Genomic DNA, 9702 nt, shown 5'->3' with positions numbered 1-9702 from the left:
ACCAAAGTTTGACAAATTTAAAGGCTTTCTTTGTGTTAAAAGGAACACATAGTTCCTTGTTTCTGCCCAGTTTCGAACAGGTGACCTTTCGCGTGTAAGGCGAACGTGATAACCACTACACTACAGAAACTTGGATATTGATTGTTCCGCAACCCACAACCCGCAAGCCATGCAGAAACGAATTGAGAAAAATAATCCAGCCAATTAGTGGCAACAAAAAAAATTCCATGTTTCTGCCCTGTCTCGAACAGGGGACCTTTCGCGTGTTAGGCGAACGTGATAACCACTACACTACAGAAACTTGGATATTGATTGATCCGCAACCCACAACCCGCAAGCCATGCAGAAACGAATTGAGAAAAAGAATCCAGCCAATTAGTGGCAACCAAAAAAATACCATGTTTCTGCCCTGTCTCGAACAGGGGACCTTTCGCGTGTAAGGCGAACGTGATAACCACTACACTACAGAAACTTGGATATTGATTGTTCCGCAACCCACAACCCGCAAGCCATGCAGAAACGAATTGAGAAAAATAATCCAGCCAATTAGTGGCAACAAAAAAAATTCCATGTTTCTGCCCTGTCTCGAACAGGGGACCTTTCGCGTGTTAGGCGTACGTGATAACCACTACACTACAGAAACTTGGATATTGATTGTTCCGCAACTCACAACCCGCAAGCCATGCAGAAACGAATTGAGAAAAATAATCCAGCCAATTAGCGGCAACAAAAAAAATTCCATGTTTCTGCCCAGTTTCGAACAGGGGACCTTTCGCGTGTAAGGCGAATGTGATAACCACTACACTACAGAAACTTGGATATTGATTGTTCTGCAACCCGCAACCCGCAAGCCATGCAGAAACGAATTGAGAAAAATAATCCAGCCAATTAGTGGCAACAAAAAAAATTCCATGTTTCTGCCCTGTCTCGAACAGGGGACCTTTCGCGTGTAAGGCGAACGTGATAACCACTACACTACAGAAACTTGGATATTGATTGTTCCGCAACCCACAACCCGCAAGCCATGCAGAAACGAATTGAGAAAAATAATCCAGCCAATTAGTGGCAACAAAAAAATTACCTTGTTTCTGCCCTGTCTCGAACAGGGGACCTTTCGCGTGTTAGGCGAACGTGATAACCACTACACTACAGAAACTTCCCCTTGATACAAAAACCCACCATTGCAGAAACCAAAGTTTGACAAATTTAAAGGCTTTCTTTGTGTTAAAAGGAACACATAGTTCCTTGTTTCTGCCCAGTTGCGAACAGGTGACCTTTCGCGTGTTAGGCGAACGTGATAACCACTACACTACAGAAACTTCCCCTTGATACAAAAACCCACCATTGCAGAAACCAAAGTTTGACAAATTTAAAGGCTTTCTTTGTGTTAAAAGGAACACATAGTTCCTTGTTTCTGCCCAGTTTCGAACAGGTGACCTTTCGCGTGTAAGGCGAACGTGATAACCACTACACTACAGAAACTTGGATATTGATTGTTCCGCAACCCACAACCCGCAAGCCATGCAGAAACGAATTGAGAAAAATAATCCAGCCAATTAGTGGCAACAAAAAAAATTCCATGTTTCTGCCCTGTCTCGAACAGGGGACCTTTCGCGTGTTAGGCGAACGTGATAACCACCACACTACAGAAACTTGGATATTGATTGTTCCGCAACCCACAACCCGCAAGCCATGCAGAAACGAATTGAGAAAAAGAATCCAGCCAATTAGTGGCAACCAAAAAAATACCATGTTTCTGCGCTGTCTCGAACAGGGGACCTTTCGCGTGTAAGGCGAACGTGATAACCACTACACTACAGAAACTTGGATATTGATTGTTCCGCAACCCACAACCCGCAAGCCATGCAGAAACGAATTGAGAAAAATAATCCAGCCAATTAGTGGCAACAAAAAAAATTCCATGTTTCTGCCCTGTCTCGAACAGGGGACCTTTCGCGTGTTAGGCGTACGTGATAACCACTACACTACAGAAACTTGGATATTGATTGTTCCGCAACTCACAACCCGCAAGCCATGCAGAAACGAATTGAGAAAAATAATCCAGCCAATTAGCGGCAACAAAAAAAATTCCATGTTTCTGCCCAGTTTCGAACAGGGGACCTTTCGCGTGTAAGGCGAATGTGATAACCACTACACTACAGAAACTTGGATATTGATTGTTCTGCAACCCGCAACCCGCAAGCCATGCAGAAACGAATTGAGAAAAATAATCCAGCCAATTAGTGGCAACAAAAAAAATTCCATGTTTCTGCCCTGTCTCGAACAGGGGACCTTTCGCGTGTAAGGCGAACGTGATAACCACTACACTACAGAAACTTGGATATTGATTGTTCCGCAACCCACAACCCGCAAGCCATGCAGAAACGAATTGAGAAAAATAATCCAGCCAATTAGTGGCAACAAAAAAAATACCTTGTTTCTGCCCTGTCTCGAACAGGGGACCTTTCGCGTGTTAGGCGAACGTGATAACCACTACACTACAGAAACTTCCCCTTGATACAAAAACCCACCATTGCAGAAACCAAAGTTTGACAAATTTAAAGGCTTTCTTTGTGTTAAAAGGAACACATAGTTCCTTGTTTCTGCCCAGTTTCGAACAGGTGACCTTTCGCGTGTTAGGCGAACGTGATAACCACTACACTACAGAAACTTCCCCTTGATACAAAAACCCACCATTGCAGAAACCAAAGTTTGACAAATTTAAAGGCTTTCTTTGTGTTAAAAGGAACACATAGTTCCTTGTTTCTGCCCAGTTTCGAACAGGTGACCTTTCGCGTGTAAGGCGAACGTGATAACCACTACACTACAGAAACTTGGATATTGATTGTTCCGCAAATCCACAACCCGCAAGCCATGCAGAAACGAATTGAGAAAAAGAATCCAGCCAATTAGTGGCAACAAAAAAAATACCTTGTTTCTGCCCTGTCTCGAACAGGGGACCTTTCGCGTGTTAGGCGAACGTGATAACCACTACACTACAGAAACTTGGATATTGATTGTTCCGCAAATCCACAACCCGCAAGCCATGCAGAAACGAATTGAGAAAAAGAATCCAGCCAATTAGTGGCAACAAAAAAAATTCCATGTTTCTGCCCTGTCTCGAACAGGGGACCTTTCGCGTGTTAGGCGAACGTGATAACCACTACACTACAGAAACTTGGATATTGATTGTTCAGCAACCCACAACCCGCAAGCCATGCAGAAACGAATTGAGAAAAATAATCCAGCCAATTAGTGGCAACAAAAAAAATTCCATGTTTCTGCCCTGTCTCGAACAGGGGACCTTTCGCGTGTAAGGCGAACGTGATAACCACTACACTACAGAAACTTGGATATTGATTGTTCCGCAACCCACAACCCGCAAGCCATGCAGAAACGAATTGAGAAAAAGAATCCAGCCAATTAGTGGCAACAAAAAAAATTCCATGTTTCTGCCTTGTCTCGAACAGGGGACCTTTCGCGTGTAAGGCGAACGTGATAACCACTACACTACAGAAACTTCCCCTTGATACAAAAACCCACCATTGCAGAAACCAAAGTTTGACAAATTTAAAGGCTTTCTTTGTGTTAAAAGGAACACATAGTTCCTTGTTTCTGCCCAGTTTCGAACAGGTGACCTTTCGCGTGTAAGGCGAACGTGATAACCACTACACTACAGAAACTTGGATATTGATTGTTCCGCAACCCACAACCCGCAAGCCATGCAGAAACGAATTGAGAAAAAGAATCCAGCCAATTAGTGGCAACCAAAAAAATACCATGTTTCTGCCCTGTCTCGAACAGGGGACCTTTCGCGTGTAAGGCGAACGTGATAACCACTACACTACAGAAACTTGGATATTGATTGTTCCGCAACCCACAACCCGCAAGCCATGCAGAAACGAATTGAGAAAAATAATCCAGCCAATTAGTGGCAACAAAAAAAATTCCATGTTTCTGCCCTGTCTCGAACAGGGGACCTTTCGCGTGTTAGGCGTACGTGATAACCACTACACTACAGAAACTTGGATATTGATTGTTCCGCAACTCACAACCCGCAAGCCATGCAGAAACGAATTGAGAAAAATAATCCAGCCAATTAGCGGCAACAAAAAAAATTCCATGTTTCTGCCCAGTTTCGAACAGGGGACCTTTCGCGTGTAAGGCGAATGTGATAACCACTACACTACAGAAACTTGGATATTGATTGTTCTGCAACCCGCAACCCGCAAGCCATGCAGAAACGAATTGAGAAAAATAATCCAGCCAATTAGTGGCAACAAAAAAAATTCCATGTTTCTGCCCTGTCTCGAACAGGGGACCTTTCGCGTGTAAGGCGAACGTGATAACCACTACACTACAGAAACTTGGATATTGATTGTTCCGCAACCCACAACCCGCAAGCCATGCAGAAACGAATTGAGAAAAAGAATCCAGCCAATTAGTGGCAACAAAAAAAATTCCATGTTTCTGCCTTGTCTCGAACAGGGGACCTTTCGCGTGTAAGGCGAACGTGATAACCACTACACTACAGAAACTTCCCCTTGATACAAAAACCCACCATTGCAGAAACCAAAGTTTGACAAATTTAAAGGCTTTCTTTGTGTTAAAAGGAAGACATAGTTCCTTGTTTCTGCCCAGTTTCGAACAGGGGACCTTTCGCGTGTAAGGCGAACGTGACAACCACTACACTACAGAAACTTGGATATTGATTGATCTGCAACCCGCAAGCCATGCAAAAACGAATTGAGAAAAATAATCCAGCCAATTAGCGGCAACAAAAAAAATTCCATGTTTCTGCCCTGTCTCGAACAGTGGACCTTTCGCGTGTAAGGCGAACGTGATAACCACTACACTACAGAAACTTGGATATTGATTGTTCCGCAACCCACAACCCGCAAGCCATGCAGAAACGAATTGAGAAAAATAATCCAGCCAATTAGTGGCAACAAAAAAAATTCCATTTTTCTGCCCTGTCTCGAACAGGGGACCTTTCGCGTGTTAGGCGAACGTGATAACCACTACACTACAGAAACTTGGATATTGATTGTTCCGCAACCCACAACCCGCAAGCCATGCAGAAACGAATTGAGAAAAATAATCCAGCCAATTAGCGGCAACAAAAAAAATTTCATGTTTCTGCCCTGTCTCGAACAGGGGACCTTTCGCGTGTAAGGCAAACGTGATAACCACTACACTACAGAAACTTCCCCTTGATACAAAAACCCACCATTGCAGAAACCAAAGTTTGACAAATTTAAAGGCTTTCTTTGTGTTAAAAGGAAGACATAGCTCCATGTTTCTGCCCTGTCTCGAACAAGGGACCTTTCGCGTGTTAGGCGAACGTGATAACCACTACACTACAGAAACTTGGATATTGATTGTTCTGCAACCCACAACCCGCAAGCCATGCAGAAACGAATTGAGAAAAAGAATCCAGCCAATTAGTGGCAACCAAAAAAATACCATGTTTCTGCCCTGTCTCGAACAGGGGACCTTTCGCGTGTAAGGCGAACGTGATAACCACTACACTACAGAAACTTGGATATTGATTGTTCCGCAACCCACAACCCGCAAGCCATGCAGAAACGAATTGAGAAAAATAATCCAGCCAATTAGTGGCAACAAAAAAAATTCCATTTTTCTGCCCTGTCTCGAACAGGGGACCTTTCGCGTGTTAGGCGAACGTGATAACCACTACACTACAGAAACTTGGATATTGATTGTTCCGCCACCCACAACCCGCAAGCCATGCAGAAACGAATTGAGAAAAAGAATCCAGCCAATTAGTGGCAACCAAAAAAATACCATGTTTCTGCCCTGTCTCGAACAGGGGACCTTTCGAGTGTTAGGCGAACGTGATAACCACTACACTACAGAAACTTGGATATTGATTGTTCCGCAACCCACAACCCGCAAGCCATGCAGAAACGAATTGAGAAAAATAATCCAGCCAATTAGCGGCAACAAAAAAAATTTCATGTTTCTGCCCTGTCTCGAACAGGGGACCTTTCGCGTGTAAGGCGAACGTGATAACCACTACACTACAGAAACTTGGATATTGATTGTTCCGCAACCCACAACCCGCAAACCATGCAGAAACGAATTGAGAAAAATAATCCAGCCAATTAGTGGCAACAAAAAAAATTGCATGTTTCTGCCCTGTCTCGAACAGGGGACCTTTCGCGTGTTAGGCGAACGTGATAACCACTACACTACAGAAACTTCCCCTTGATACAAAAACCCACCATTGCAGAAACCAAAGTTTGACAAATTGAAAGGCTTTCTTTGTGTTAAAAGGAAGACATAGCTCCATGTTTCTGCCCTGTCTCGAACAAGGGACCTTTCGCGTGTTAGGCGAACGTGATAACCACTACACTACAGAAACTTGGATATTGATTGTTCTGCAACCCACAACCCGCAAGCCATGCAGAAACGAATTGAGAAAAAGAATCCAGCCAATTAGTGGCAACCAAAAAAATACCATGTTTCTGCCCTGTCTCGAACAGGGGACCTTTCGCGTGTAAGGCGAACGTGATAACCACTACACTACAGAAACTTGGATATTGATTGTTCCGCAACCCACAACCCGCAAGCCATGCAGAAACGAATTGAGAAAAATAATCCAGCCAATTAGTGGCAACAAAAAAAATTCCATGTTTCTGCCCTGTCTCGAACAGGGGACCTTTCGCGTGTAAGGCGAACGTGATAACCACTACACTACAGAAACTTCCCCTTGATACAAAAACCCACCATTGCAGAAACCAAAGTTTGACAAATTTAAAGGCTTTCTTTGTGTTAAAAGGAAGACATAGTTCCTTGTTTCTGCCCAGTTTCGAACAGGGGACCTTTCGCGTGTAAGGCGAACGTGACAACCACTACACTACAGAAACTTGGATATTGATTGATCTGCAACCCGCAAGCCATGCAAAAACGAATTGAGAAAAATAATCCAGCCAATTAGCGGCAACAAAAAAAATTCCATGTTTCTGCCCTGTCTCGAACAGTGGACCTTTCGCGTGTAAGGCGAACGTGATAACCACTACACTACAGAAACTTGGATATTGATTGTTCCGCAACCCACAACCCGCAAGCCATGCAGAAACGAATTGAGAAAAATAATCCAGCCAATTAGTGGCAACAAAAAAAATTCCATTTTTCTGCCCTGTCTCGAACAGGGGACCTTTCGCGTGTTAGGCGAACGTGATAACCACTACACTACAGAAACTTGGATATTGATTGTTCCGCAACCCACAACCCGCAAGCCATGCAGAAACGAATTGAGAAAAATAATCCAGCCAATTAGTGGCAACAAAAAAAATTCCATGTTTCTGCCCTGTCTCGAACAGGGGACCTTTCGCGTGTAAGGCAAACGTGATAACCACTACACTACAGAAACTTCCCCTTGATACAAAAACCCACCATTGCAGAAACCAAAGTTTGACAAATTTAAAGGCTTTCTTTGTGTTAAAAGGAAGACATAGCTCCATGTTTCTGCCCTGTCTCGAACAAGGGACCTTTCGCGTGTTAGGCGAACGTGATAACCACTACACTACAGAAACTTGGATATTGATTGTTCTGCAACCCACAACCCGCAAGCCATGCAGAAACGAATTGAGAAAAAGAATCCAGCCAATTAGTGGCAACCAAAAAAATACCATGTTTCTGCCCTGTCTCGAACAGGGGACCTTTCGCGTGTAAGGCGAACGTGATAACCACTACACTACAGAAACTTGGATATTGATTGTTCCGCAACCCACAACCCGCAAGCCATGCAGAAACGAATTGAGAAAAATAATCCAGCCAATTAGTGGCAACAAAAAAAATTCCATTTTTCTGCCCTGTCTCGAACAGGGGACCTTTCGCGTGTTAGGCGAACGTGATAACCACTACACTACAGAAACTTGGATATTGATTGTTCCGCCACCCACAACCCGCAAGCCATGCAGAAACGAATTGAGAAAAAGAATCCAGCCAATTAGTGGCAACCAAAAAAATACCATGTTTCTGCCCTGTCTCGAACAGGGGACCTTTCGAGTGTTAGGCGAACGTGATAACCACTACACTACAGAAACTTGGATATTGATTGTTCCGCAACCCACAACCCGCAAGCCATGCAGAAACGAATTGAGAAAAATAATCCAGCCAATTAGCGGCAACAAAAAAAATTTCATGTTTCTGCCCTGTCTCGAACAGGGGACCTTTCGCGTGTAAGGCGAACGTGATAACCACTACACTACAGAAACTTGGATATTGATTGTTCCGCAACCCACAACCCGCAAACCATGCAGAAACGAATTGAGAAAAATAATCCAGCCAATTAGTGGCAACAAAAAAAATTCCTTGTTTCTGCCCTGTCTCGAACAGGGGACCTTTCGCGTGTTAGGCGAACGTGATAACCACTACACTACAGAAACTTGGATATTGATTGTTCCGCAACCCACAACCCGCAAGCCATGCAGAAACGAATTGAGAAAAAGAATCCAGCCAATTAGTGGCAACAAAAAAAATTCCATGTTTCTGCCCTGTCTCGAACAGGGGACCTTTCGCGTGTAAGGCAAACGTGATAACCACTACACTACAGAAACTTCCCCTTGATACAAAAACCCACCATTGCAGAAACCAAAGTTTGACAAATTTAAAGGCTTTCTTTGTGTTAAAAGGAAGACATAGCTCCATGTTTCTGCCCTGTCTCGAACAAGGGACCTTTCGCGTGTTAGGCGAACGTGATAACCACTACACTACAGAAACTTGGATATTGATTGTTCTGCAACCCACAACCCGCAAGCCATGCAGAAACGAATTGAGAAAAAGAATCCAGCCAATTAGTGGCAACCAAAAAAATACCATGTTTCTGCCCTGTCTCGAACAGGGGACCTTTCGCGTGTAAGGCGAACGTGATAACCACTACACTACAGAAACTTGGATATTGATTGTTCCGCAACCCACAACCCGCAAGCCATGCAGAAACGAATTGAGAAAAATAATCCAGCCAATTAGTGGCAACAAAAAAAATTCCATTTTTCTGCCCTGTCTCGAACAGGGGACCTTTCGCGTGTTAGGCGAACGTGATAACCACTACACTACAGAAACTTGGATATTGATTGTTCCGCCACCCACAACCCGCAAGCCATGCAGAAACGAATTGAGAAAAAGAATCCAGCCAATTAGTGGCAACCAAAAAAATACCATGTTTCTGCCCTGTCTCGAACAGGGGACCTTTCGAGTGTTAGGCGAACGTGATAACCACTACACTACAGAAACTTGGATATTGATTGTTCCGCAACCCACAACCCGCAAGCCATGCAGAAACGAATTGAGAAAAATAATCCAGCCAATTAGCGGCAACAAAAAAAATTTCATGTTTCTGCCCTGTCTCGAACAGGGGACCTTTCGCGTGTAAGGCGAACGTGATAACCACTACACTACAGAAACTTGGATATTGATTGTTCCGCAACCCACAACCCGCAAGCCATGCAGAAACGAATTGAGAAAAAGAATCCAGCCAATTAGTGCCAACAAAAAAAATTCCATGTTTCTGCCCTGTCTCGAACAGGGGACCTTTCGCGTGTAAGGCGAACGTGATAACCACTACACTACAGAAACTTGGATGTTGATTGTTCAGCAACCCACAACCCGCAAGCCATGCAGAAACGAATTGAGAAAAATAATCCAGCCAATTAGTGCCAACAAAAAAAATTC

General features: G+C 43.8%; 33 non-coding genes across 33 annotated transcripts; all 33 read right to left on the bottom strand.

Moving 5' to 3' along the window:
* Nucleotides 1-228: 228 nt before the first annotated feature.
* TRNAV-AAC (transfer RNA valine (anticodon AAC)) lies at nt 229-301 on the bottom strand. Its single transcript has one exon. It is a non-coding gene; the product is annotated as a tRNA-Val (tRNA).
* Nucleotides 302-399: 98 nt separating this feature from the next.
* TRNAV-UAC (transfer RNA valine (anticodon UAC)) lies at nt 400-472 on the bottom strand. Its single transcript has one exon. It is a non-coding gene; the product is annotated as a tRNA-Val (tRNA).
* Nucleotides 473-741: 269 nt separating this feature from the next.
* On the bottom strand, nt 742-814 carry TRNAV-UAC (transfer RNA valine (anticodon UAC)). Its single transcript has one exon. It is a non-coding gene; the product is annotated as a tRNA-Val (tRNA).
* A 98-nt stretch (nt 815-912) lies between these two features.
* On the bottom strand, nt 913-985 carry TRNAV-UAC (transfer RNA valine (anticodon UAC)). Its single transcript has one exon. It is a non-coding gene; the product is annotated as a tRNA-Val (tRNA).
* Nucleotides 986-1083: 98 nt separating this feature from the next.
* Nucleotides 1084-1156, bottom strand: TRNAV-AAC (transfer RNA valine (anticodon AAC)). The gene has a single exon. It is a non-coding gene; the product is annotated as a tRNA-Val (tRNA).
* A 595-nt stretch (nt 1157-1751) lies between these two features.
* On the bottom strand, nt 1752-1824 carry TRNAV-UAC (transfer RNA valine (anticodon UAC)). Its single transcript has one exon. It is a non-coding gene; the product is annotated as a tRNA-Val (tRNA).
* Nucleotides 1825-2093: 269 nt separating this feature from the next.
* TRNAV-UAC (transfer RNA valine (anticodon UAC)) lies at nt 2094-2166 on the bottom strand. The gene has a single exon. It is a non-coding gene; the product is annotated as a tRNA-Val (tRNA).
* A 98-nt stretch (nt 2167-2264) lies between these two features.
* Nucleotides 2265-2337, bottom strand: TRNAV-UAC (transfer RNA valine (anticodon UAC)). Its single transcript has one exon. It is a non-coding gene; the product is annotated as a tRNA-Val (tRNA).
* A 98-nt stretch (nt 2338-2435) lies between these two features.
* Nucleotides 2436-2508, bottom strand: TRNAV-AAC (transfer RNA valine (anticodon AAC)). The gene has a single exon. It is a non-coding gene; the product is annotated as a tRNA-Val (tRNA).
* A 425-nt stretch (nt 2509-2933) lies between these two features.
* Nucleotides 2934-3006, bottom strand: TRNAV-AAC (transfer RNA valine (anticodon AAC)). Its single transcript has one exon. It is a non-coding gene; the product is annotated as a tRNA-Val (tRNA).
* Nucleotides 3007-3105: 99 nt separating this feature from the next.
* On the bottom strand, nt 3106-3178 carry TRNAV-AAC (transfer RNA valine (anticodon AAC)). Its single transcript has one exon. It is a non-coding gene; the product is annotated as a tRNA-Val (tRNA).
* Nucleotides 3179-3276: 98 nt separating this feature from the next.
* On the bottom strand, nt 3277-3349 carry TRNAV-UAC (transfer RNA valine (anticodon UAC)). The gene has a single exon. It is a non-coding gene; the product is annotated as a tRNA-Val (tRNA).
* Nucleotides 3350-3447: 98 nt separating this feature from the next.
* TRNAV-UAC (transfer RNA valine (anticodon UAC)) lies at nt 3448-3520 on the bottom strand. Its single transcript has one exon. It is a non-coding gene; the product is annotated as a tRNA-Val (tRNA).
* Nucleotides 3521-3781: 261 nt separating this feature from the next.
* Nucleotides 3782-3854, bottom strand: TRNAV-UAC (transfer RNA valine (anticodon UAC)). The gene has a single exon. It is a non-coding gene; the product is annotated as a tRNA-Val (tRNA).
* Nucleotides 3855-4123: 269 nt separating this feature from the next.
* On the bottom strand, nt 4124-4196 carry TRNAV-UAC (transfer RNA valine (anticodon UAC)). Its single transcript has one exon. It is a non-coding gene; the product is annotated as a tRNA-Val (tRNA).
* Nucleotides 4197-4294: 98 nt separating this feature from the next.
* TRNAV-UAC (transfer RNA valine (anticodon UAC)) lies at nt 4295-4367 on the bottom strand. Its single transcript has one exon. It is a non-coding gene; the product is annotated as a tRNA-Val (tRNA).
* Nucleotides 4368-4465: 98 nt separating this feature from the next.
* Nucleotides 4466-4538, bottom strand: TRNAV-UAC (transfer RNA valine (anticodon UAC)). The gene has a single exon. It is a non-coding gene; the product is annotated as a tRNA-Val (tRNA).
* Nucleotides 4539-4792: 254 nt separating this feature from the next.
* TRNAV-UAC (transfer RNA valine (anticodon UAC)) lies at nt 4793-4865 on the bottom strand. The gene has a single exon. It is a non-coding gene; the product is annotated as a tRNA-Val (tRNA).
* A 269-nt stretch (nt 4866-5134) lies between these two features.
* On the bottom strand, nt 5135-5207 carry TRNAV-UAC (transfer RNA valine (anticodon UAC)). The gene has a single exon. It is a non-coding gene; the product is annotated as a tRNA-Val (tRNA).
* Nucleotides 5208-5468: 261 nt separating this feature from the next.
* On the bottom strand, nt 5469-5541 carry TRNAV-UAC (transfer RNA valine (anticodon UAC)). The gene has a single exon. It is a non-coding gene; the product is annotated as a tRNA-Val (tRNA).
* Nucleotides 5542-5981: 440 nt separating this feature from the next.
* Nucleotides 5982-6054, bottom strand: TRNAV-UAC (transfer RNA valine (anticodon UAC)). The gene has a single exon. It is a non-coding gene; the product is annotated as a tRNA-Val (tRNA).
* A 98-nt stretch (nt 6055-6152) lies between these two features.
* On the bottom strand, nt 6153-6225 carry TRNAV-AAC (transfer RNA valine (anticodon AAC)). Its single transcript has one exon. It is a non-coding gene; the product is annotated as a tRNA-Val (tRNA).
* A 261-nt stretch (nt 6226-6486) lies between these two features.
* On the bottom strand, nt 6487-6559 carry TRNAV-UAC (transfer RNA valine (anticodon UAC)). Its single transcript has one exon. It is a non-coding gene; the product is annotated as a tRNA-Val (tRNA).
* A 98-nt stretch (nt 6560-6657) lies between these two features.
* Nucleotides 6658-6730, bottom strand: TRNAV-UAC (transfer RNA valine (anticodon UAC)). Its single transcript has one exon. It is a non-coding gene; the product is annotated as a tRNA-Val (tRNA).
* Nucleotides 6731-6984: 254 nt separating this feature from the next.
* On the bottom strand, nt 6985-7057 carry TRNAV-UAC (transfer RNA valine (anticodon UAC)). Its single transcript has one exon. It is a non-coding gene; the product is annotated as a tRNA-Val (tRNA).
* A 269-nt stretch (nt 7058-7326) lies between these two features.
* On the bottom strand, nt 7327-7399 carry TRNAV-UAC (transfer RNA valine (anticodon UAC)). The gene has a single exon. It is a non-coding gene; the product is annotated as a tRNA-Val (tRNA).
* A 261-nt stretch (nt 7400-7660) lies between these two features.
* TRNAV-UAC (transfer RNA valine (anticodon UAC)) lies at nt 7661-7733 on the bottom strand. Its single transcript has one exon. It is a non-coding gene; the product is annotated as a tRNA-Val (tRNA).
* A 440-nt stretch (nt 7734-8173) lies between these two features.
* Nucleotides 8174-8246, bottom strand: TRNAV-UAC (transfer RNA valine (anticodon UAC)). Its single transcript has one exon. It is a non-coding gene; the product is annotated as a tRNA-Val (tRNA).
* A 98-nt stretch (nt 8247-8344) lies between these two features.
* Nucleotides 8345-8417, bottom strand: TRNAV-AAC (transfer RNA valine (anticodon AAC)). The gene has a single exon. It is a non-coding gene; the product is annotated as a tRNA-Val (tRNA).
* Nucleotides 8418-8515: 98 nt separating this feature from the next.
* Nucleotides 8516-8588, bottom strand: TRNAV-UAC (transfer RNA valine (anticodon UAC)). The gene has a single exon. It is a non-coding gene; the product is annotated as a tRNA-Val (tRNA).
* A 261-nt stretch (nt 8589-8849) lies between these two features.
* Nucleotides 8850-8922, bottom strand: TRNAV-UAC (transfer RNA valine (anticodon UAC)). Its single transcript has one exon. It is a non-coding gene; the product is annotated as a tRNA-Val (tRNA).
* Nucleotides 8923-9362: 440 nt separating this feature from the next.
* TRNAV-UAC (transfer RNA valine (anticodon UAC)) lies at nt 9363-9435 on the bottom strand. The gene has a single exon. It is a non-coding gene; the product is annotated as a tRNA-Val (tRNA).
* A 98-nt stretch (nt 9436-9533) lies between these two features.
* TRNAV-UAC (transfer RNA valine (anticodon UAC)) lies at nt 9534-9606 on the bottom strand. The gene has a single exon. It is a non-coding gene; the product is annotated as a tRNA-Val (tRNA).
* Between the last annotated feature and the right edge of the window lie 96 nt (nt 9607-9702).

This window comes from Rhinoderma darwinii, chromosome 4 (genome assembly GCF_050947455.1).
Source record: "Rhinoderma darwinii isolate aRhiDar2 chromosome 4, aRhiDar2.hap1, whole genome shotgun sequence".
Lineage (NCBI taxonomy): Eukaryota > Metazoa > Chordata > Amphibia > Anura > Rhinodermatidae > Rhinoderma > Rhinoderma darwinii.
This window is presented reverse-complemented; position numbering and strand designations above follow the sequence as displayed.